At 35.0% G+C, this 27,448-nt stretch overlaps 2 pseudogenes; both read right to left on the bottom strand.

Moving 5' to 3' along the window:
- Positions 1-3,035: 3,035 nt before the first annotated feature.
- LOC149172004 (SKP1-like protein 1A pseudogene) lies at positions 3,036-3,536 on the bottom strand (annotated as a pseudogene).
- An 8,759-nt stretch (positions 3,537-12,295) lies between these two features.
- LOC149172003 (SKP1-like protein 1A pseudogene) lies at positions 12,296-12,820 on the bottom strand (annotated as a pseudogene).
- Positions 12,821-27,448: the final 14,628 nt, after the last annotated feature.

Raw genomic sequence — 27,448 nt, 5'->3', positions numbered from 1 at the left:
TTGGTCGTAGGTTCGAATCCTACTTGGGGAGATCCGTTTTATTGAAAATAAAGCTCGTTTTTACCATTAGGAGTAAGTCAAACATTACCTGTCCTTGTTCATAATATATGAATGCACAATCGCCACAGGATCAAGATAGGATCCTGGTCGTCTGGGAAAGGAAAAATGGAAACAACGGTCTCTTCGAAATACTGAAAAGTTCAGAGAAACAAATCCATTGTTCTCCTGATGTGATGACATTTCGAGAGCTGAAGGTGAAGAGGCCTCTATTTGCTCGACCCGTTACTAGTCACTCGACCCATTACCAGTTGTTAGAACTATAAGTTCGTTCCCTGGAAGTCAGAATTGGATCCCTACATGCTGTCAATCTATTTTCCCTCATATTTTCCCTCGGATTTGGAAGAATCTCTCGTTCTATAACCCTAATCTAAATCTAATAGTGAGGAGGATTTATAGGAGGTCAGACACAAATATGTTGGTTACTCTCGGACGTAACGGGTATCATTTTCGATAAATGACCCTTTGTGAAGACTAAGTTCCATAGCTTTGCGCTATCCCAATCATATCATAATCTCCCTACCCCTGAAAGGCCTCCCTTTTGTCCCTTTTCGGGGTGGGCGAGGAGGGATTTGAACCCCGACACCGTGGTTCGTAGCCACGTGCTCTAATCCTCTTAGCTACAGGTCCCATCTCCGCTGGATTCGTTCCAAGAGTCCCTCCTAAAAAGAATCCTATAATTATGGTGCATTTTGGCTAGCTACTTTTGAATTATATAAATAATTAAATTATCCAAAAATTTAAAATAAGAATATATCCCTAGCTTAAACACATTTTTTTCGAATATAATAATAATTTTAACTTTTTAAAAATAAAATATTAAAAGAATATATAAAAATTTTATGCGTTGAAATATTAAAATTATATATATATGAAAAATACACGTTTACCTATTATATTTTATAATATAAAAACATATACAATTCACAATTTATAAATTTGACTTAGTTATATGGTATATGTTTTAAAATTGAGCTTTCGTTAGTTGTGTTAAGATACTCCTAACCTTATAGATAAATAAATAAAAATATATTGCTTTTGCAAAAGGGAGGGGCAATGTAGCAATATAGTGTTATATAGTGTTATATACGTTATAAATTAAAAAGAAAAAACCTTCTTGATTGTTTCCACAATGCGTGTTTCTTTAAAAGTATTACTCAAAGCGATGGTTTCTTTAAAATGCGTGTATATAGAATGTTATATAGCTGGATTAGTCAATTCCTTTCTACATCCAAGAATCATGAAGCCTATATTTCGCTTGTCATATTGATTTAATAAATTTTATGATTTAAAATTATTTTAAGATGGGTTTCTTTGAAATGGGTTAATATTTTTATATCAGTGTATATATTTAAGTTATAGATTTATATAGTTTGAGTAGGCTTCACGGTTAAAAGCATTTGTCTTTCTCTCAAAATTTTATAGAATTTTCAAAACTAGAAAGACTGAGGAGGAGATTATTTTATAAATATTTTACTTTTTATTAACTTTTTTAATTTGGCTAACTGAAAATATATTATAACATAAGTTTTTTCTTATGTTTATGAATTTTTACTATCTATTTAATTATATAAGTGCCTATAGTCATGTCTATTTTGGAATAGTACTTTCAAAATTTTAATTTAATTAATCATTATTATTAGGTGGATAATAAGAATTGAATGGCCATAGAATATTTTATTATATTCTTAGTAGTAGTCATATGATCATGAGTTATTATTTTTTAAGCACGTGGAATTACTAAATCATAGTATTGTTGCATGATATTGTAACAAAAATTAAATTATATATATATATATATATATATTAGAAAGGAAAAATATCTAAATTACTTATTCTAGTTTGTGCTAGAATTTGAGAAATTTCATTTGGATTAGTATAAGCATATGATGAAACAAAGGTCTAGAAGTTAAAAAGAATCAGACTAATACATCCAAAAGAGGACTTTTGTGTCATGCAAGAGATTGATGTCAGTACTAGTTGGAGAGAGATTGCAAAGATAATGGGATTGGTCTTACTTGTGGGTTGGTACTTACAAAAATTGTAACAATAATTCTATGAATGCTTCGATAAATAATATTTCACTGGTGTCGGTACTAGTTGGAGAGAGATTGCAAAGATAATGGGATTAGTCTTACTTGTGGGTTGGTACTTACAAAAATTGTAACAATAATTCTATGAATGCTTCAATAAAATAATATTTCACATATATCTTTTGTTGATGCTTTCATGTAACTAGAGTATTGTTATGTGGTAGTATGTATTAAATAGTGTATAATTATATTATACTAATTCACCTCTATTTCCAATAAAGTTTAGGTAAAATATACAAACATTATAAATATTTTACTCGTCATTTTATTTATGGGTTGATATTATGAAGATTAAAATATTATTTTATGAGATTAACATATTTTCATATACATGTTTTCTTTAGTAAAAATTTCATTTATAATCAAACACTAAAATTATTATTATTATTATATATGAAGATACCATTTATATAGAGATATTTTACGATCTAAAAATATATACAAATAACCATCTTTATCTTATTTTGAAAAAAAATGCAACATTATATTTTATAATAAAAAATAGATAAGGAAAAAATATAAATTTATATAAAAAACAATTTGAAAAAGTATATATTTAATTATTCTAATTCAACTGAAAAAATTAAAAACTATATATATTTTAAAATAATTAAAAAGGATAAAATTCACAACAGAATATGCACAGTTTATTTTTTAACATTTTATCAACTGAAACTTCCAACATATCTATTAACATTTTTAACCAATAACCTTTAAACATCTGTGTTTTTATTACGATTAATGAACACTTTCAGTCTTCCAATATATCTATTAACATTTATAACCAATAATCTTTAAACATCCGTGTTTTTTTCTCAGCAATAAAGATGTCCAGATTTTAATAAAAATTAACGCGATATTTGCCTATCGTATAGCCCAACAATTTCATTTGAAAGCCCATTCATATTTACGCCTTATCTCCTCCTCCTCTTCCGGTGTAAAATCATTTGCAATGTTGAGCTCCCGACGGACATTCTCACATGTTTCCAAACGAATTAATATGTCCGCCATGCTTTTACAAGTCAAATCCAAAAGACTTGCGATATTCAGATAGTTGGCAGCACGTGCAATGTGAGATAGAGTTAAACGATCAACGGCGAGGAACTTACCATCCCACTCGTCGATGTCGTCTATTGTTTGCATGCGACGCGGTGGGTGATCTACATGATATTTACAATATTCGATAACCTTTTCCAACATTTCACTGGAGACTTGGGGCAGAACAATGGGGTTTTGAGTGCCCACGTCCTCCATTATGAACTTTATAGTACGTGACTGTAATGCCACCGCCTTCTCCACCTCGAATATTTTACCGTCAGAGCTCTGCAACTTCACCATCTCTTTGCATTCCTCTTCCTTTCCCTTCCCTGACGTCTCCGCGGCCATTGCAGACGATGGGCTAACAAAGAAGTTCGTATTACTGAAGGCGATGGATCCTGTTGACTGTTTTTAAAATGCGTGTTTCGTTAAAAGTATTACTCAAAACGATTCATCTTCTTGACTGTTCAGTTTCAATGAAGTTCGTAGAAGTCAAAGCGATCGATCTTCTGGATTGTTTCGTTTGAATGCGTGTAGATATGATGTTATATAGCCGGAGAAATCAACTTCCCTACCGCCAAGATCCATGTAGCCCGTATTTCATTGGTCATATGAATTTAATAAATTTTATGCTCTAAAATTATCTTCAGGTGGGCTTCATTGAGAATCTTGCGAGTTAATATTTTCTATTTAACTTTAATTCCATATGTTTTAGAAGGATTCTTCTCACACTTGGTCTCCCTGATGATAAAATTCAGATATAATTGAATTCATGCTATCATTGTAGAATATGAAATATTATGTTATTGCTTATTATTTAATAAATTTATATCAAACTTATTTTTGATAAATATAAAATAAAATAATATTAAAAATTTATAATATATTTTTTCCCGTGAATCAAAGAGCTTCTATTATATTATTATGAAAATATGAAAAAACAGATTACAAAATGTTTCTTTATAGTTCCCCTCACTTCACTAGATTTGTTAGCTAGGAGAGCCAAAGTACGCAGAAAAGGTTCTCATGGAGGGGCTAAATAGCCTTACAAGCCAAAAAGGGGACAAAAATAACACACAACTTGTAAGCATCATATCATGGAGGTGGTTGAGGAAGGTGCAAAGGAGGCACTGTAAAGAGACCATATCTCATGCATATGGAAATCGATGTGCTCGACATTGATCTCCAACATGCAAACGATCATTAGTCCAACGTTAGCTCCGACAAATGTTAGCCAACTACTACAAAATCTCATTATGACTTAACTGCATGATGTTCATGTATGCCATGAGCTCATTCCTATCCTAATATATAGACTCCCTAAGGATATCTAGGTTGGCCTCGATTCCTCTTGGGTTCTCAACAATTGATTCCAAAGTGACAGGCATAACCAAACGACCTCAAGAGTGGCCCTATTCCTAAGCTACCTCCCGCGTATGCTCCACACTCGTAAAGTTTGCAGTCAAAACAAACAATGGTTGCACATGCGATGATTTGTCTGCCCCTCATGACCATCACCTCTATGAGGTCGATCTCGTTGGTGAGGCATAACAGTGCTCGCACTAGAATCCCAGACTTGAAACCCATATAGGACAACAACCTCTGCAATGTCACCACCCACATGAACCCAAAGAGGATACACATGGACCAAACAAAGAGGAGGGGGTATAAACACTATAGCACAACAGAGCCCACAATACACAGGGGTGGCAGCAAGCTTGTTTCACCTCAGGTTGCTCTCATATCCAATAATGAAGAAAACGAAAAGAGAATTACTTGCTAACCCTACACTGAAGACATTTACACACTGCACATAACATTCAAACAAGGATCGCTACACGTTAGCATTAGCCCTGATACAAAAACCACGTAGCGCCAAGTCCAGAGGAGGTTTGTACTAATGAAACCATCGACTCGCAACATTAGAAAGGAGCGAGGCCCCAGGGTCACAATGGAATCCCCACCCAATATCCATTGGACATACCACCTCCACCACAACCTTAAAAGACCACAGAAAGACTCTACAACACGGATGACCCACGGGGTTGACCACCACTCGAGATCCCGATTCCGCGAGCCCAGAAAATCCAAATTCCGCAAGCCCAGAAAATCACACAACTGCAACCACAACCTCAACACCACCAAAACAAAAGTCACATAACAAGACCACATCCAAATAACAAGGGTTACCTGAAAGCCATAGAGCACTAGTCTAGGTAGGGGTCTGCACCATTGGTAGTAGCCAATGCTTCCACTTATAAGCCAAAGCCTAAGAAGAAAGTATGAAGAGAAATTCAAGTGTGCTTTGGGGTCCTAGATGAACACCTGAGAGGTGTCCTCGATACAAAATGCCGCATAAAGGTCTATCAATGTGGTTTACTATGTGTTCATCTTCTAGGACGAGCTCGCATGGCCACCCTCGTTCGACCTTACCACCCTACACCCACTACCCACCTCCCAATTCTCATCAACCTTCCCAAAAAACTTGTAAACCATTATCACTACAACCATCACTTTTGTAATGATCGAAGGTCGGTCGTCTTGCCCCATAAGGCCCTTCATTATGTGGAGTCTGCCTACTTCGTGCCAAAGGGGGGAACTCCCAAGGCGAGTTGACCCAACATGTGTACACCCCCATCGGGGGTAATTGTTATAATATTCAAAATATGTATAAATTTTAGTTTTCATTTATTTTTCAAATATTTATTATTAGTGGAGGTAATTTTGCAAAAGTAAAAAATCTATTTTTATTTTTATTTTTTTAAATATTTCTCTTTGATGTATCCAAATTCAAAATATTGAAGAAACATTACAAATATACTATATTTGAAAATAATGGTGAAACAATTCCACATCTACATATCTGCTACCATTTCACCAAGGTTCTTTGATGAGTGTCATATAAGCTAAGTTCACAATCTCATAATGCAATAACTTCCAACATCAACATTATGATAATCTAATAGAAAAATAATTCAAAAAATTCAAATAGGGGATTTTCCATGGAGCTAATGTGGTCATAGTAGATTTCTCTCAATAAATGCATCTTATATAACAAAGTATTGATGCTTACATACCTTTTTATAAACTAAAAGCAAGCATATCACATCTTTCTAGTTCCAAAGCTTCGAAATCCCAAAGAGTCCACCTATTCCCAAACCATGACCACACTCTAGGAACGGGATCCTTTAATGAACCCTCATAAGATAAATTAGGAAAGACAACAAGATGGTGGGAGATTGGATTCTCTTGCAAAATAATGACCATATTTCCTTCAGACTAACTATAAGATAAATCACAAACCACAAGGTAAAACTACTTATAGCCAATATTATTCTTAATATGACCTAGGAATATGGTGTAGAAGTTCTATATATTTCCAATGATTCAAAAATCTTAGCTCGCTAAGGACAAGCGACTTTACAAGTGCCATACTTCAGGTGATGAAGACCACATGGTATCAAAAAAATTATTCCACGCATATCTATCATGACTTGAACTCTATAGTTGACTCGTTAGTTATATTTTCAGATCATCTAGATCCAAGTATTATCCAATTAGAGTATAAAAGTGATAGAGTCTCCACATCTCAATCCTAAAATTAATTTTGACCATATGGGAGTTTTTGGAATAATGTAATTAAGGCTAGTGACTTAGCTATTTAAGTTGGTTGAGTTACTTGTTGTTTACACAAGGAAATAGAAATTAGATTTAGACATTGCATCTAAAGAGTTATTGGTAGTCAAAACTACATAGTTATAACATCTAGGTTCTTCTAAATACATCTTATTCAATGTATTTAATATAATTACATGATGTAATTAAAGGAATGGAAAGAGATTAAGGGCTCCATAGTTCTATTTTTTTTTTCATAACACAATAGTCAAAATCTTCATGATGTCCTTAGTAATGTTATAGTATTTATTTTGTGTGACTATTTTCCATTCCTCATTTCGTTATATTGGTACAAGAGAAAGTTTGGATCCATCCTTCATTAGTTGAGTGAATATGAGTGAAAAGGTCATCCATAAGTAAGCATATGAGTGAAAATAAGAAGCCTACAAGAATGTATATAAGGAATGCTAATTTTTGAGATAGTGAATTCCTAGAACAACATTCTCTTAGTGCAAGAGGGACTCTAATATTTATGCTATTGCTTTGGTTGAAACTTGTTTCAAATATTAAGAAAACTAATGGCATACTCATTAAGCCTCCCATTGAAAATAGTGATAAGGAGAAGCATGAGTGAATTAACTCCTTGCATTTCTCCATTATACAACATTCCAATTTATTTATGAAGAGTAATGTCATAGGGTTCAGTATAGATTTGTTAGAGTGAGGGTTTCTCTTTTAGGTTTATCAGAGAATGCTTTAGATTCAATAACCATTTCATCTGTATGTTAGACTTATAATAAACTTATGAAATCTCTATCTATCATTATGTCTTCTACCAATTTATGATTTTAGATTTATAATTTATTTAAATTATGTAATTTTAATTTTGCAACGGAGGTGAGTATTGATGCATATAAAAAAGTGACAAATTCAATGACATCTAGAAACAATATAGCACAAACTTAAGGATTGATTTTCATAGGAATAATCTCTGAAGTTTGGTCAACCAATATGAAAAAATGTCTTCACTATGAGCTATGTTGTTGTAAATGGGCTAGCATGACCAAATCAACTACCCATATAGGCTATAGTAAATGTAAAAAGAGCTTACTTAATTGAAAAAAGAAAGAATCACAGTAGAATGCATTATGGTTTATTTTGCAATTATCATTTTTCCGAAGGTTGTGGTAGAAAATTATGTCATGTGAGCATGAGACACTTTAGGTATACTAAAGCACATATGAAGTAAAAACATCAATTTTGAAAATGCATATGAGGAGTATTGAAAATTTGATGATGAACATTTTGAGTCTCCTAGCAATTTTAAGACTCAATGATGGATGTAGTAAATCAATTAAGAACAAATGGGGAATATATAATAGGTGATAAGGTTTCTTGTAGTCAACTAGTAAAATTTTATGTTTTATCTATTCAATTGAAGAATAAAAAAATGTTGGAAACAAGGAAAATACTAAGAAAGTCAGTGAATTGGTATTTTATAAGCTTGTTAGCTTTTAATTCGAATTTCTTTAGCAATGAAGGGTTATTTAAGTATTCAAAAATTAACCATGAAATCAATACAAACCATTACTCTCAACATCACACATATAACATAAGCACCTAGTGTCATTGTATATAAGTGGAAACCCAAAAAGAGAGAAAACCAAAAAGGCTTTTTGATGTAAATTCAAGCACCGAGTACCTTTTACAAAATATTATGTAGGAACCAACCTATAGTATGGTTAAATGTCTCTTCTTATTTGCACTCACCCACTTGTTTGAAACACTATCTCCCTCTGTTCACATCCATCTACCTGAACGGGATTCCAATTCCTTGATAAATGATGTTAATATTTTTTCTTCTTGTCCATATTGATCCCTCTCTCTTTTTGATGTCGTGCACTTTTCTTTACAATAGATTCAAATTTCACCTGCCACCTACAACCTCTTTTTTCATCCATTTGTTCTCTATATGCTTTATACCTTTGGCATTTAGCAGGTTTTTCACTATCTTCTTGTATCAACTATATCTTTCTTTGTTTCCTGCATTATTAATTTGATTATAACTAGTACAAAAAAAGTAACTCTATTGAAATTGGTATCATCAACTTATATCAATCTTAAGTGTGTATTTCACATTCATATATGTTAGAAATCATATCACTTCACTATTTTCTTCATTTAAGATTCAACCCAGATACAACACTAAATTTTTGACCACCAAAATGAAATGTTAAGATAAAGAAAATGAACCCCCACAAACCAAATTCATTTTCACACATAAATTCGAAACTAATATATTGGAGGAACTTATTCTTTAAGAATTTTTCACTATATGACTTTGAGTTATGACCATGATCTTATTGTGTGATTGTGCCAACACACCATCCTCTCCATAATACAAAAGACAAATGAGGTTAGGCCATGAAGTCATTAGTCAAAGGAAAATGTTTTGTTCCTTGCTTCTAATATATGACACCATTCATCCTTATATTTGTACTAAGGACATGGTAAATGTAGAATTTTTCAAATATTTGGAAAAAATAAAAATAAAAATATAACACTACAAAAGGTCACCAAACACATCTTGTTTAAATACCCTAGCATAGATCCTAAGAAGTTTTTACATCCTCTTGAGTACTACCAAGATACATGTTGACATCAACACTACCACATGGCCATCTATGAGTGGTTCCACATATCCCTATCACCACATCACCTTGTATGGACCAAAGTCTTGGAGACTAGTATTCTATCACCATTTCCTTCCCTCCTATTTTATGGTTAGGGTGAAAATTTTACGTTATTTCCACTATTAGAAATATCTATGTCTTCGAGAGTCAATTCCAAGCTGCAACATCATGACCATATAACACTTCCTTCAACCATGCTCCCGGGGAATGATGGCATCAATACACAACATAATTATACCATGTTTCCATCTGGGTGATATCACTGCCACCTATGCACCACATCACCTGCAACCTCATATTAATCAACCAATCATGCAATGCCATGTTCCTTGGAATTGATGTACTTTTTGTATGAATGAATACTCAAGGGAGCCCATAGGGATTTGGATTGATGGTGAATGGGTGCAATGTCAAGGCACTCCTTGCGATGGGTCACTGGTTCAAATCCCCCATGGATACTTACCTACAAAAGAAAAGAATATTCAAGGGACATAACTTTTTTCAAAATTTTCAGTGTTAATAAAACAAATTCTTGATGCACAAGTTTTTGTTAAACATCATATGTTAAAGTCCATTTATCAAAGTTTGTTCATTTTCATGCCATCCTATGAATGACAATTTAACCATCTATTGATGGGAAAAAAGTTTGTCTTGTGCCTTTTGTCTTCTTGCGGAACCACGAGCCACTATAACCCTAATAGAATTTAAAACCTCAATAAATTATCAAGCCTTGGGAGTTTTTTAGGCTGTCAAATACCATTAGAGATATCTCTCCAAGGGCTATCCAAAATTTTTTCATTGAAAAACATTGATGATCTCCAACTGAGTTTGATACTCCTTGATATCAATGATTTCCCCATTGAGATCAATGACAACACTTTTCTTATGCCCTTTGACAATGATGGAAACATTAAGCCTTGTAGGTCCTATGGAAACACTAAACCTTACAAGTCGTTTTTTCACTTTCTAATTTCTATTTATTCTCTCACTTATTTTCCTTCTCCAATGTTTGCTAGTTCTCCCCCTTTGACAAATTAACAGAAAGGGGTCTAGATACTCTATATTTGACTATTCTCCTCCCTGCATGAATAGAATAGGTTATTTATGACTATTGTTGTAAGTATATTCTTCCCTTTAACTTTTGATAGGACACTTCATTTCTTATGTCTTGATGGTTGCTCGCTCTCCCAATTTCTAAGAAATCTCCCCCATTAACCATTATTGCTTGAAAACCATTGTTCATGTACATGGGTTGCTCACTCCTTTCAACTATAGAGGACTATTGAATTTAATAACCACTCAAGATATGGTCCCCATGTGAATAGTTCATTTCAAGTTTGTTGTAACCATTATTCACTTGTCTTATTTATTTTGAGAAATGATGGGCTATTCACTCTTTTTCTTGTACATAACTATTTATTGCTCTCACTAAATTTTTTCTCCTCTTGCAGGTCTCCAGACTCTGAATTTTCTTTCTCTAGTTATCTTTGGAATTTTTTTTTTTTTTAACCACATGGTGAATCGGTAACTATCAAGTTTAATCCACGGGAGACCCAGGATCAAACCTCATTGCTGCCACTATAACACCAAGAGCATAACCAACCACCTGCAAGTCGGGTATGCTAAGATCCTATGATTTTAGCAAGAGCAGACCCAGCGGTCAGGGGGGTCCGCCCCTCTAGCCGCCACCACAGCAGGTCACTGTACTCCATGAGATTTGAACTTTGGTCTCCCGAGCTTCGCCCGTTTGACTTACCGTTAAACCACACATCACTGCACTAGTTATCTTTGGAATTTTAAGCATATATCTATCATGAACTAATAAGACACCACCCCCAACTATTTTCTTTAGTCAAAGGGATTTCTTGAAAGGGGATTGGTGAATATATGAGATATTTGTTACTTAGTTGATATATCCTTTAATTTTGATATTATGAAGATTAAAATATTATTTTATGGGATTAACATATTTTCATATACATGTTTTCTTTTACTAGATACAAGGAAGTACTTTATATTATATGTATTATTTAAAAGTCCATATTAAGTAAAATTAATTAAAAAATATTAAAAATAAAACAATTTAGTAAAAATTTCATTTATAATCAAATACTAAAATAAAAGTCCATATTAAGTAAAATTAATTAAAAAATATTAAAAATAAAACAATTTAGTAAAAATTTCATTTATAATCAAATACTAAAATTATATATATATAGATATAGATATTTTACGATCTAACAATATATACAAATAACCATCTTTATCTTAGCTTATTTATATCGGTAAAAACATTAAAATTTTCACTTTGGTTTTTCTCAATATTCCTATAAGTTTTAAATTGTGTTTTAGTAAATTGCTTCCAGATACTTTTTGGAAAAAATGCAACATTATATTTTATAATAAAAAATATATAACGAAAAAATATAAATTTATATAAAAAACACTGAAAAAATATATATTTAATTATTCTAATTAAACTGAGAAAATTATAAAATATATATATATATATATATTAAAATAATTAGAAAGGATAAAATTCACAACAGAATATACTCAGTTTATTTTTTAACATTTTATCAACTGAAACTTCCAACATATCTATTAACAATTTTAACCAATAACCTTTAAACATCTGTGTTTTTATTACGATTAATGAACACTTTCAATCTTCCAATATATCTATTAACATTTATAACCAATAATCTTTAAACATCCGTGTTTTTTTCTCAGCAATAAAAATGTCCAGATTTTAATAAAAATTAACGCGATATTTGCCTATCGTATAGCCCAACAACTTCATTTGAAAGGCCATTCATATTTACGCCTCAAAGCCCATTCATATTTACGCCTCATCTCCTCCTCCTCTTCCGGTGTAAAATCATTTGCAATGTTGAGCTCCCGACGGACATTCTCACATGTTTCCAAACGAATTAATATGTCCGCCATGTTTTTAACAGCCAAATCCACAAGACTTTTGATACCCAGATAGTTGGCAGCACGTGCAATGTGAGATAGAGTTAAACGATCAACGGCGAGGAACTGACCATCCCACTCGTCGATGTCGTCTATTGTTTTCATGGGACGCGGTGGATGATCTACATGATATTTACAATATTCGATAACCTTTTCCAACATTTCACTGGAGACTTCGGGCAGAGGAATGGGGTTTTGAGTGCCCATGTCCTCCATTATGATCTTTATGGTACGTGACTGTAATGCCACCGCCTTCTCCACATCGAATATTTTAGCGTCAGAGCTCTGCAACTTCACCATCTCTTTGCATTCCTCTTCCTTTCCCTTCCCTGACGTCTCCGCGGCCATTGCGGACGATGGGCTAACAAAGAAGTTCGTATTACTGAAGGCGATGGATCCTGTTGACTGTTTTTAAAATGCGTGTTTCGTTAAAAGTATTACTCAAAACGATTCATCTTCTTGACTGTTCAGTTTCAATGAAGTTCGTAGAAGTCAAAGCGATCGATCTTCTGGATTGTTTCGTTTGAATGCGTGTAGATATGATGTTATATAGCCGGGGAAATCAACTTCCCTACCGCCAAGATCCATGTAGCCCATATTTCGTTGGTCATATGAATTTAATAAATTTTATGCTCCAAAATTATCTTCAGGTGGGCTTCATTGAGAATCTTGCGAGTTAATATTTTCTATTTAACTTTAACTCCATATGTTTTAGAAGGATTCTTCTCACACTTGTCTCCCTGAGGATAAAATTCAGATATAATTGAATTCATGCTATCTTTTTTTGCTGAAGCAAGAGACCATCTCTTTATATCATTAAGCCGAAAATAATTTACATATTATACAACATTCACTCTACAAAGTGGACTCAAAACAAGGGTGCTAACCGCCAATGGTAAGAACCCGCAACCTAATACAAATGACCGACAAACACATGCCTAGCGGAGCAATTGTCCGTGCCATCACTCACTCAACCTACCTATTAAATCGTGGCCTTCCAATCCACTTCTTAATCCAACAGTAGAGATGAATTTCGCACCAAGAAGGCGAACAAAACTTAACTCCTCGGCCCCACAAAATTGCACAATCAACCCTGATCTTTGATCCCTGCCACAAAATCCGACGACCAAAATCAATATCGCATAGCCCAACATGCCAATTTGAAGCGTGCGATCAAGGCTGTTTTTCATCCGGCCCCATTGCCAAGTGTTGTTCACTGAATGGGATCGCTGGAAGAAAGGGAAAACTGCTTCCCACTCGCGAGGCTTGCGATCACCACAAAACCGCTCTGGCCATGATATTCCTATCGGAGGCGAAAGTTTCAGGTTATCGGGGACGCCGTAGGTTCCAGCTTTCGATTTCTCACCATATCTGCTCTACCTTTCATGTTGTGAGAAGAGGCTTCGGCCAATCTGCTAGAAACCCCTAGAAATAAAACTCCCGCTCTACAATCATTGATGACCTATTTGAGTGTGATAATCCGAAGTGCAAACTGCCGAAGCACATCACTCGCTGTATTTCCAATTTTATACACTCCTCTGATCATATCTCTTCTGAGTTATCTATGCTGCCCTCCATGGCCCTGCTCTGAAACACCAACCAATCTTCCTCATCCTCGTCTTGGCACTTTGCCTTTAGTCTCTGCTGAGGTAGCTCTTGCCATTTCATTGCAAACCTATTATCTGTGTTGTTCACTCCTTGATTAGCCAGAAGATCTGCCAGTTTATTGGCCGATCTTCGAACATGTTTAAAAATTATTGTGTGGAGGCACTGAAGGTGGTTGTGGATCCGTTGAAAGATCTGGATCAATCTCCAATTCTTTGAGGCCTTTTCAGGCGTACCCTAGCTAATTCTCTTGACCGAGTTAATGATTAACTCAAAATCTGCTTCAACAATCACATTGTGTCGATTATCTTGAAGTGGGAATTCTAAGCAATGCTCCATAGCCATAACTTCTACCATATTATTGGTGGCTCTCCCTAGGTGACCATAGAAAATGAACAAGATATTCCCTCTTTCATCTCTTAACATTTCGCCATGACCTGCAATACCTGGGTTGCCCTTTGAGGCAACGTCAATATTGAACTTCAAAAAACCCTTGAGGCAGGGTGCCAAAAATCAAGCTCAAAGTCTCTAATGAGAATCTTCCTTTCGAGGCCCTGAGGAATGAGACCCTATAAGCCTAGCTGACAGAGAATCCCCAATTACCAAAGGAGGATTCTTAGGGAGATTTCGGACAATAGAACCTGCTATCTCTTGAAGATGTTTTAAGATGTGATCTAAAAGGTAAAGGGATGGTTTTTTTACATCCTTGAAAATTTTGTTATTCCTTTCTTTCCAAATAGTCCAGATAATGAAGCCGGGCATTAGAGCCCAAGCAGTGCTAAGGACTTCGTTATTCAAAAAATTGCTTCTCCACTCGTTTAGGGTGTTGATGATGCTCCCTTTATCCCACAACCTGGAGGTAAAGGTGCAATTGTTGAGAAGGTGCTCCATTGTTTCCTCTTGAGCTTCACATAGCTCACACCTCGAAGGCCCCAAAACACCCTTTTTCTGAATGTTATCCCAAGTCAAAATCTTCTTATGCCGGACCAGCCACATGAAGAGTTTAATTTTCATCCAACCTTGATGCCTCCATAGTCTTTGCTATGCTTTGTCCGAAGCTTGGGAAGCCAAACCAAGGAGAATGAATTTAGCTTCCTTAAGATTAAAGGTGCCCTCATTGTTGTTGCCCCATCTCAGCTGGTCATTCCCTTCTGAAACTAAAATTTTCCTTCGATCTAACTCTTGCATTAGCATTTTAGCTTTAGCTTTTAAGCGATTTTCATCCCTAAAATCAAATTTCCTCCATATTATCCACTTTCCTATACTATTGGTTTGATCCTAGAAATCCTTTACTTTGGTTAATCCTTTAGCATCTGCCTCTGCCTTAAGTTCCTTCAATTCATCTTTTAAAAGAATGGGTTCTTGTTGCCATCTGTCCTCCCAGAACATAGCTAAGTTTCCCTCTCTAATTTCCTAAAATCCATTATCTTGGACTAGACCTCTATTATCCCAGGCCTTGTTCCAAATGTGTGACCCCTTAATATTTCCATCTATTCATATATGGTCATCACTTTGCCATGAGATGGCATGTTTTTCTTTCCAAATTGTAGCCCACTGAGCCTTTAGTTCTTTTATCTAGCGCCACCATAATTTAGCCCCTAAAGCTTTGCTTAAAATTTCAAGATCATCTAATCCAAGACCCCCATGTTTTCTAGGTTTGCAGAGTTTTTCCCAAGCTACCAAGGCCCATTTTTTCTTTTCTTCCCCCTTGCCCCAGAGAAAGTCTCTTTGTATGGTTCTGAATAGCTACAAGATTCCTTTAGGTGCCGGGAGAGCGAAAAGCATAAAAACTGGGATAGATAACAAAACAACCTTTGTGCGCACCATCCTGCCAGCCAAGTTTAAGGACCTCATAGTCCATTTCCTTATTTTGTCTTGCAATTTATTAATCATCGGCTCCCAGATGCTCTTGTGTATAGGCTTAGCAGTTAGAGGGACCCCCAAATATTTTGAGGGGAAAGAATCTCTTTGAATGCCCATAATTTTATCAATGTTCCTCTGAATGGAAATAATAGTATTGAAGAAAAAGATCTTAGATTTGGAGAGATTAACTTCCATACCTGAAGCCCTAGCAAAGTCATTTAGAATTTGTTTGTATACATGAGCTTCTTTGATTGTGGGGATTCCCTGCAACATGGTGTCATCCACAAATTGTTGATGCGTCTAGGCCTGTCCCCTATTAGTAAGTTGGAGACCTTTGATCTTACCGACTTCTTTTGCATGTTTGATAGACCAACCCAGTCCTTCCATCATGAGGATGACAAGAAAGGGAGAGATAGGATCCTCCTGTCTAAGGTCTCTAGAGGGAAGAAAAGTTTCAGATGGAGAACCATTGACCAGAATTGAGAAGCTGGAGAAAGTGACCAAGGCCAAGACCCATCTCACCCAATTGTGTTCAAACCCAAAAGCAATAGGAATTTTCCTGATATAATTCCAGTTCAATTTATCATAGGCCTTAGCAGTGTCCAATTGCATGATCATACCAGCCTTTTGGTTGCTAGTCAGAGAGTGAACCACCTCATGTGCTTGAATAATATTATTAAGAATTTTCCTTCCTTCCACATACCCAAATTGTTCCATAGAGACAAGGGTAGGAAGGAGAGGTTTGAGTCTATTGGCCACCACTTTTGATATAATCTTGTAAACCACATTGCATAAAGCTATCGGTATAAACTTGTCAGGTGTTTGGGCTGCCTCCTGTTTACGGATCAAGGCAATAAAGGATGTGTTAAGAGCTTTCAAAATAGTTCTATTCATCCTAGAATCTTCAACAACATTTAGAATATCCTGTTTTACAATATCCCAGCAAGCCTTGAAGAAATCTACATTGAAACCATCTGGGCCAGGTGCTTTACCATTTTGAATTTCTTTGAGCACTTCACTGACCTCTTCTTCGTTACTAGCTGGTTAAGGTTGAAATTTTGCTCTGTGGGCACCAACCTCGGTATATGTCTTGTGAAGTTTTTGATGGAGTTTTCTCTATCATTTCCTTGGCTGTGCCTCAAAAGCGCTTAACAAGTACTTCTTTTATCTCTACATGAGAGTTGTGAAGATTTCCTCCCTTGTCCTTCATCACTGAAATTCTGTTGTGAACTCTATTCACCATAGTGGATCTGTGGAAAAATCTAGTGTTTCTTTCTCCTTCTTTGAGCCATTTAACCCTCGATTTTTGCCTCCAAAATATTTCCTCTTGTTTGCATAAATTATCCCATTCTCTATTACATTTGTTAGCTTGACCATTTCTGGTTTAATCGAAACCATCTGTGATAAGGGCTTGGTTGAGTTCCTGCATTTTACCCTCTACTACTTTTTTAGCTTCAAAAATATTGCCATGTTCATTTTTATTCCAATCCTTGAGCTGGAGCTTGATGTGTTTTAATCTTTTCTGAAGAAGGAACATTCTTGTTCCCTGAATGTTCAAATCTTCTGACTGCCATTTGGCAATGTTGCTGGTGAAATCTGGATGGGAAAGCCAGTTGTTTTCAAATGGAAAAGGTTTGTTCCAGGTAGTACCAATACTCTGCACCTCCAGACGAATCGGCCAATGATCTAAGCCTCCAAACGGTAGAATTCTTGCTAATATTTCCTTATCATTGAGCATAAGGTCTTCTAATATCATAAATCTATCTAATTTTGAAGCCATCTAAGACTCTCCTCCTCTTTGTTGTTCCAAGTAAATAATCCATTACTCGTTACAATATCCACTAACTTCATAATATCTGTAAAACTCTGAAAATTCAGAGATTCTTTACTTAGAGCTCTTGTTCCACCTTTTTTCTCTGAAAGCGATTTAATCATGTTGAAATCCCCTCCCAATATCCAAGGAATGCCTGAATGTCTATCTCTAAGAGCCTCTAGAGAATCTAGAAAATTGAGTTTACCTTCCAGTATTTGGGGGCCATAAACATTTGTGACTAGGTAGGTTTCCTTATCTCCTACAGGCTGTATGACCATTGATAGATATTCTCTAGATGCCTCAGCATTTAAAATGTCTATTTTATTTGGATTCCAAAGGGTGAGTATACCACCTGTTGTATTCATTGCTTTGACTTCCAGAAACTCAAAACTATTGAGCCATTTACTATGAATCTCTTTTATTTTTTGAATGGAACATTTGGTTTCCTGGATGAAGATCACATCGAGAGCTGTTTGTTTCATTCTACCATTAATCAGTCTCTGTTTTCTTTTACTACCTAGACCTCTAATATTCCAAGAAGTAAACTTCATTATTAAAGATTGGTAAAGGAGTAGCTAGTTAGGTGTTTCATCTTACCTGAGTCTATCATCAACTTTCCACATTCCATCAATAGTTCATTCTACTTTTTCCTGCCTCTTTTCTTTCCTGGGTTTCTGGGTGCTAATCCTGGTGTAGTTTTCACTGTTTTTACCCCTTTGCTACTTTGCCTTTTCTTGTGTTTTTTCCTCTCCGGCCCTTTGTTTTGGGTTTTCCATATAAATATTTACTGGACTCTACTAAACTCCTCTGGAGGTAAAGAGTCTATCCCTTCCTTGGTTCCTTGGATCAAGAAATCTTCAAAATCTAGATTTTCTTTCTCAAGAATCTCCTAAAGTTCTTGGTCCTCCGTTTCCATCTCACTTTGGGTCATCTCATGATCAATTTTGGTTTCTGCATCACTCACCATCATTTCTATCTGTTGATTCTTATCTGGTGTTTGTTCCCTGTCCTCTTCTTTCCCTTCCTCCATTAAACCTTCTCCCTTCAACTGGTCTTCAGTAGTTATCCCTTCTTCCTCTTCCAAAACTTGGAACCTATTTTGACTGGCTTGTTGCCCTTCATATTTTTGCATCTTTGACCCCCTCTTGCTTCCTTTTCCTCTGTTTGCCACTTTGTGAAATCTTTCAGAGTCTTTCATTTTAGTAGTTTTACTCTTATTCTCTATTTTCATGAAAGGGAAATCCTTGAATAGGTGCCCATGCTCATGGCATTTGCAATATCTAAATGGTATATATTCGTAATCCACAGTTTTCACCCATTCTTCATCAAAAACTTCCAAGAGTACCTCATCTGGTAGAGCTCCAGAGAGATTTAGCTCCACACATATTCTAGCAAAGGAAGTGTACTTTCCCCTCCTAGTGGCTTTAGAATCTTTGACAAAATGTCCTAACTTATTTCCTATGGCCAATAAGGACTTTGTTTGCAAATAATCAAGTAGAAGAGAATAGAGTCTTACCCAAATTACGACCGAAGTAAAGGTCTCACATTCCGGGACAAAATTCATGATCCAAGGTCTCATACAGAGACTTGTTGTAACATAGAAGTAGGGTCCGCCTTCAAAAACTCTATCCTTATCTTCGATGTTAGCAAATACCATAGTAAAGAAACCCTTTGACCCTAGGTGTAGGTCAATGCTTCCTTTTTTTTTCCAGTGATATTTTATCCACATTTGTAAGGCTTTTTCAGTGGGCCATAAACCCATGAATTTTCAAATGATTGCATAGGTTTGCATATGGTCCCTATGTGCCTGCAGAGCACGCTCATTTAAAACAACTTTGGGAGTAACAACAACTTTGGGCTTACATGGGCCCATATGTGCTTTGTTTTTTGTTCCCTTTTCCTTGTCTTCTTCCTCGTTTTCTTTAGTACTATTATTCTCCTTTGACCCCTGTCCATCTTGTTCCCCTTCACTATTCCTATTCCTTCCCCTTGAAGGGCCTCTATCATATTCTATAGGTTTTTTACCCCTACTGGTCACAGCCTATTTGAAGGAGGGAGTGGAGCTCCCTCCTTTATGCCCTTCCATGGAGAACTGCCCCTGCAATAGCCTTGAAACCCTAGATTTTTCGTCCTCCGTCACTCGCATTCTTCCTTGTCTTCACCGGGTTTCTTGTATTACAAATAGTTTATCAATAATTGAAATCATGCTATCATTGTAGAAGATAAAATTTTATATTATTGCTGATTATTTTAATAAATTTATATCAAACTTATTTTTGATAAATATAAAATAAAATAATAATAAAATAACATTAATAATTTATAATATTTTTTTTGTTCGTGAGTCAAAGAGCTTCTGTTATATTATAATTAAAATATGAAAATACAGATTACAAAATTTTTCTCAATAGTTCCCCTGACTTCACTCAATTTGTTAGCTAGGAGAGCCACGATATGTAGAAAATGTTCTTATGGAGCTTTTATTTTGAGGGGCTAAATAGCCTTACAAGCAAAAAACAGGACAAAAATAACACACAACCTGTGAGAATCATATCATGGAGGTGGTTGAGGAAGGTGGAAAGGAGGCACTGCAAAGAGACCATATTTCATGCATATGGAAATCAATGTGCTTGACACTGACCTCCAACATGCAGACGATCATTAGTCTGACATTAGCTCTGACAAATGTTAGCCAACTACTCTAAAATCTCATTATGACTGAACTAGATGATGTTCATGTATGCCACAAGCTCATTCCTATCCTAATATATAGACTCCCTAACGATATCCAAGTTGGCCTCAATTTCTCTTGAGTTCTCAACAATTGATTCCAAAGTGACAGGCATAACCACACAACCTCAAGAGTGGCCCTATTCCTAAGCTACCTCCCGTGTATGCCCTACACTCATCTGTAGTCAACGAATAGTGGTTGCATGTGCGATGAGTTGTCTGCCCCTCATGACCAACACCTCTACGAGGTCGATCTCGCTGGTCAGGAATAATAGTGCTCGCACTAGAATCCCAAACTTGAAACCCATATAGGACAATAACCTCTGCAATGTCACCACCCACATGAATCCAAAGAGGATACACATGGACCAAACAAAGAGGAGGCGGTATAAACACTATAGCACAACAAAGCCCACAATACACAGGAGTGGCATCAAGCTTGTCTGACCCTAGGCTGCTCTCATATCCGATAATGAAGAAAATGGAAAGAGACTTACTTACCGACCCTACACAGAAGACATTTACACACTACACATAACATTCAAACAAGGATTGCTACACATTAGCATTAGCCCTAAGACAAAAACCACCTAGCGCCAAGTCTAGAGGAGGGTTGTACTGATGACACCATAGACTCACGAACATTAGAAAGGAGCGAGGTCCCAGGGTCACAATGGAATCCCCACCCAATATCTACTGGGCATACCACCTCCACCACAACCTTAAAATACCACACAAAGACTCTACAACATGCATGAACCACGGGGTTGGGCACCACTCGAGATCCCGATTCCGCAAGCCCAGAAAATCACACAACTGCAACCACAACCTCAACACCACCAAAACAAAATTCGCATAACAATACCACATCCAGATAACAAGGGTTACCTAAAATCCATAGAGCGTTAGTATAGGTAGGGGTCTACACCATTGTTAGGAGCCAATGCTTCCACTTATAAGCCAAAGCCTAAGAAGAAAGTATGAAGAGAAATTCAAGTGTACTCTGGGGTCCCAAATGAACACCTGAGAGGTATCCTCGATACAAACTGCTACATAAAGGTCTGTCGATGCAGTTTACCAATTTTTCATCTTCTAGGATGAGCTCGCATGGCCACCCTCGTTCGACCTTACAACCCTACACCCACTACCCACCTCCTAATTCTCATCAACCTTCCCAAAAAACTTGTAAACCATTATCACTACAACCATCACTTTTGTAATGATCGAAGGTCGATCGTATTGCCCCATAAGGCCCTTCATTATGTGGAGCCTTCTTGCTTCGTGCCAGAGGGGGAAAGTCCCAAGGCGAGTTGACCCAACGTGTCTACACCCCCATCAGGGGTAATTGTTATAATATTCAAAATATGTATAAATTTTAGTTTTCATTTATTTTTCAAATATTTATTATTAGTGGAGGTAATTTTGCAAAAAGTAAAAAATCTATTTTTAATTTTTAATTTTTAAATATTTCTCTATGATGTCTCCACATTCAACATATTGAAGAAACATTACAAATATACTATATTTGAAAATAATGATGAACAATTCCACATCTACATATCTGCTACCATTTCACCAAGGTTCTTTGATGAGTGTCATATAAGCTAAGTTCACGATCTCATAATTGGATAACTTCCAACATCAGCATTATGATAATCTAATAGAAAAATAATTCAAAAAATTCAAATAAGGGATTTTCCATGGAGCTAATGTGGTCATTGTAGATTTCTCTGAATAAATGCATCTTCTATAAGAAATTATTGATGCTTACATATCCTTTTATAAATTAAAAGAAAGCACATCACATCTTTCTAGTTCCAAAACTTCGAAATCACCAAGAGTCCACCTATTCCCAAACCATGACCACACTCTAGGAAGGGGGTCCTTTAATGAACCCTCATAAGATAAATTAGGAAAGACAACAAGATGGTGGGAGATTGGATTCTCTTGCAAAATAATGACCATATTTCCTTCAGACTAACTATAGGACAAATCACAAACCACAAGGTAAAACTACTTGTAGCCAATATTATTCTTAATATGACCTTGGAATATAGTGTAGAAGTTCTATATATATCCAATGATTCAAAAATCTTAGCTCTCTAAGGACAAGCGACTTTACAAGTGCCATAATTCTTCAAGTGATGAAGACCACATGGTATCAAAAAAATTATTCCATGCATATCTATCATGACTTGAACTCTATAGTTGACTTGTTAGCTATATTTTTAGTTCATCTAGATCCAACCATTATTCAATTAGAGTATAAAAGCGATAGAGTCTTCACATCTCAATCCTAAAAACAATTTTGACCATATGGGAGTTTTTGGAATAATGTAATTAAGGCCAGTGACTTAGCTAGTTAAGTTGGTTGAGTTACTTGTTGTTTACACAGGGAAATAGAAATTAGATTTAGACATTCCATCTAAAGAGTTATTGGTAGTCACAACTACACAGTTTTTTTTTTCTCATAAGGAAAATTTGTAATTTTATTAATGATAACAAAATAACATCTAGGTTCTTCTCAATACATCTTATTCAATGTATTTAATATAATTACATGATGTAATTAAAGGAATGGAAAGAGATTAAGGGCTCAATAGTTCTATTTTTTTCATAACACAATAGTCAAAATCTTCATGCTATCCTTAGTAATGTTATAGTATGTATTTTATGTGACTATTTTCCATTCCTCATTTTGTTATATTGGTACGAGAGAAAGGTTGGATCCATCCTTCATTAGTGGAGTGAATATGAGTGAAAAGGTCATCCATAAGTAAGCATATGAGTGAAAATAAGAAGCCTACAAGAATGTATATAAGGAATGCTAATAGTGAATTCCTAGAACAACACTCTCTTGGTTCATGAGGGACTCTAATATTTATGCTGTTGTTTTGGTCGAAACTTGTTTCAACTATTAAGAAAACTAATGGCATACTCATTAAGCTTCCCATCCCAAAGAGTGATAAGGAGAAGGATGAGTGAATTAACTCCTTGCATTTCTCCATTATACAACATTCCAATTTATTTATGGAGAGTAATATCATAGGGTTCACTATAAATTTGTTAGAGTGAGGATTTCTCTTTTAAGTTTATCAGAGAATTCTTTAGATTCAATAACCATTGCATTTGTATGTTAGACTTATAATAAACTTTTGAAATCTCTATCTAGGATTTTATGTATTCTACTAATTTATGACTTTAGATTTACCAAGTGTTTGGTATAATCAATAAATAACAACAGTGTAATTTATTTAAATTCTGTAATTTTAATTTTGCAATGGAGGTGAGTATTGATGCATATAAAAAAATGATAAATTCAATGACATATAGAAACAATATAGCACAAACTTAAGGACTGATTTTCATAGGAATAATATATGAAGTTTGGTCAACCAATATGAAAAAATGTCTTCACTATGTTGTTGTAAACGGGTTATCATGACCAAATCAACTATCCATATATGCTATAGAAAATGTAAAAAGAGCTTACTTAATTGAAAAAAAAAAGAATCACAGTAGAATGCACTGTGGTTTATTTTACAATTATCGTTTTTCCGAAGGTTGTGGTAGAAAATTGTGTCATGTGAGGATGGGACACTTTAGGTATACTAAAGCACATATGAAGTAAAAACATCAATTTAGAAAATGCATATGAGAAGTATTGAAAATTTGATGATGAACTTTTTGAGTCTCGTAACAATTTTATGACTCAATGATGGATGTAGTAAATCAATTAAGAAGAAATGGGGAATATATAATAGGTGATAAGGTTTTTAGTAGTCACCTAGTAAAATTTTATGTTTTATCTATTCAATTGAAGAATAAAAAAATGTTGGAAACAAGGGAAATACTCAGAAAATCGGTGAATTGGTACTTTATAAGCTTGTTAACTTTTTTTTCGAATTTCTTTAGCAATGAGGGGTTATTTAAGTATTCAAAAATTAACCATGAAATCAATACAAAGCATTACTCTCAACATCACACATATAACGTAATCACATAGTGACATTGTATATAAGTGGAAACCCAAAAAGACAGAAAACCAAAAAGGTTTTTTTGTTGTAAATTCAAGCATCAAGTACTTTTTACAACATATTATGTAGGAACCAACCTATAGTATGGTAAAATGTCTCTTATTATTTGCACTCACCCACTTGTTTGAAACACCAACTCCCTCTATTCACATGCACCTACCTGAATGGGATTCCAATCCCTTAATAAATGATGTTAATATTTTTTCTTCGTGTCCATATTGATCCCTCTCTCTTTCTGATGTCATGCACTTTTCTCTACAATAGATCCAAATTTCACCCTCCACCTACAACCTCTTTTTTCATCCATTTGTTCTCTATATGCTTTATACCTTTGGCATTTAGGAGGTTTTTCACTATCTTCTTGTATCAACTATAGCTTTCTTTGTTTCTTGCATTATTAATTTGATTAGAACTAGTACAAAAAAATAACTCTATTGAAATTGGTATCATCAAGTTATATCAATCTTAAGTGTGTATTTCACGTTCATAAATGTTAGAAATCATATGCTTCACTAGTTTCTTCATTTAAGATTCAACCCAGATACAACACCAAATTTTTGACCACCAAAATGAAATGTTAAGATAAATAAAATGAACCCCCACACACCAAATTCATTTTCACACATAAATTCCAAATCAATATATTGGAGGAACTTATTATTTAGGCATTTTTCACTATATGACTTTGAGTTATGACCATGATCTTATTGTGTGATTGTGCCAACACACCATCCTCTCCATAATACAAAAGACAAATGAGGTTAGGCCATGAAGTCCATTAATCAAAGGAAAAGTTATTGTTCCTTGCTTTTGATATATGACACCATTCATCCTTATATTTGTACTAAGGGCATGGTAAATGTGGAATTTTTCAAATATTTGGAAAAAAATAAAAATGAAAATCTAACACTACAAAAGGTCCCCAAACACATCTTGTTTAAATACCATAGCATAGATCCTAAGAATTTTTTACATCCTTTTGAGTACTACCAAGATACATGTTGACATCAACACTACCACATGGCCATCTCTGAGTGGTTCAACATATCGCTATTACAACATCACCTTGTATGGACCAAAGTCTTGGAGACTAGTATTCTATGACCATTTCCTTCCCTCCTATTTTATGGTTGGGGTAAAAAATTTACGTTATTTCCACTATTAGGAATATCTATGTTTCCAAGAGTCAATTTCAAGCTGCAACATCATGACCATATAACACTTCCTCCATCCATGCTCCTAGGGAATGATGGCACCAACACACAACATGATTATACCATGTTTCCATCTGGGTGATATCACTGCCACCTATGCACCACATCACCTGCAAGCTCGTATTAATCAACCAATGATGCAATGCCATGATCCTTGGAATTGATGTACTCTTTGTATGAATGAATATTTGAGGGAGCCCACGGGGCTTTGGATTGATGGTGAATGGGTGCACTATTAAGGCACTCCTTGTGATATGTCACTGGTTCAAATCCCTCGTGGGTGCTTACCTACCAAAGAAAAAAAAATATTCAAGGGACTTAGTTTTTTTCAAAATTTTCATTGTTAATAAAGCAAATTCTTGATGCACAAGTTTTTCTTAAACATCATATGTTAAAGTCCATTTATCAAAGTTTTTTCATTGTTGTGCCATCCCGTGAATGACAATTTAACCATCTATTGATGGGAAAAAAATCTTGTCTCGTGCCTTTTGCTTTCCTGCGGAACCACAAGCCACCATAACCCTAATAGAACTTAAAAACTCAATAAATTATCAAGCCTTGGGAGTTTTTTAGGCTGTCAAATACCATTAGTGATATCTCTCCAAGGGTTATCCAAAATGTTTTCATTGGAAAACATTAATGATCTCCAACTGAATTTGATACTCCTTGATATCAATGTTTTACCCATTGAGATCAATGACAACACTTTGCTTATCCCCCTTTGACAATGGTGGAAATATTAAGCCTTGTAGGTCCTTGACGGAAACATTAAACCTTAAAAGTAATTTTTTCACTCTCTAATTTCTATTTATTCTCTCGCTTATTTTCCTTCTCCAATGTTTGCTAGTTCTCCCCCTTCAATAGATTAAAGGAAAAGGGTCTAGATACTCTTTATTTGACTATTCTCCTCCCTGCATGAATAGAATAGGTTATTGATGACTATTGTTGTGAGTATATTCTTCCCTTGAACTTTTGTTAGGACACTTCATTTCTTATGTTTTGATGGTTGCTCACTCTCCCAATTTCTAAGAAATCTCCCCCATTAGCCAATATTACTCAAAAAACATTGTTAACATACGTGGGTTGCTCACTCCTTTCAACTATAGAGGACTATTGAATTTAATAACCACTCAAGGTATGATCCCCATGTGAATAGTTCATTTTAAGTTTGTTGTAAATATTATTCACTTGTGTTATTTACATTGAGAAATGACAGGCTATTCACTCTTTTCCTTGTACATAACTATTTTTTGCTCTCACTAACTTTGCGTTGCTCTTGCTGGTCTCGAGACTCTGAATTTTCTTTCTCTAATTATCTTTTGAATTTTAAGCATATATATATATATATATATCTTGAACTAATAAGACACCACCCTGAACTATTTTCTTAAGTAGTCAAAGGGATTTCTTGAAAGGGGATTGGTGAATATATGAGATATTTGTTCCTTAGTTGATATATTCTCTAATTTTATAAGGTGATCAAGAACTTTTTCTCCAATAAAATGATACTTGATAGGTATATTATTGGATTTTGAATGAAGAAATAGATTTTTTTTTTATACTTATAGCATTGGTATTATCACATTTGATGGGAATAGGATCATGATACGCTACCTCCATGTCTTGAATTGTATGCTTCATCCATAGTATTTGAGTGAAACATGTTCTAACTACTATGTACTCGGCTTTAGTAGTAGACAATCAGATATATGTT

Source organism: Pinus tabuliformis, chromosome 4_2, assembly GCF_031772625.1.
Source record: "Pinus tabuliformis cultivar Carrire ecotype Pingquan chromosome 4_2, CPIR1, whole genome shotgun sequence".
Taxonomy (NCBI): domain Eukaryota; kingdom Viridiplantae; phylum Streptophyta; class Pinopsida; order Pinales; family Pinaceae; genus Pinus; species Pinus tabuliformis.
Note: the sequence above shows the minus strand (reverse complement) of the source record. Positions and strands in the feature narration are given on the sequence as shown.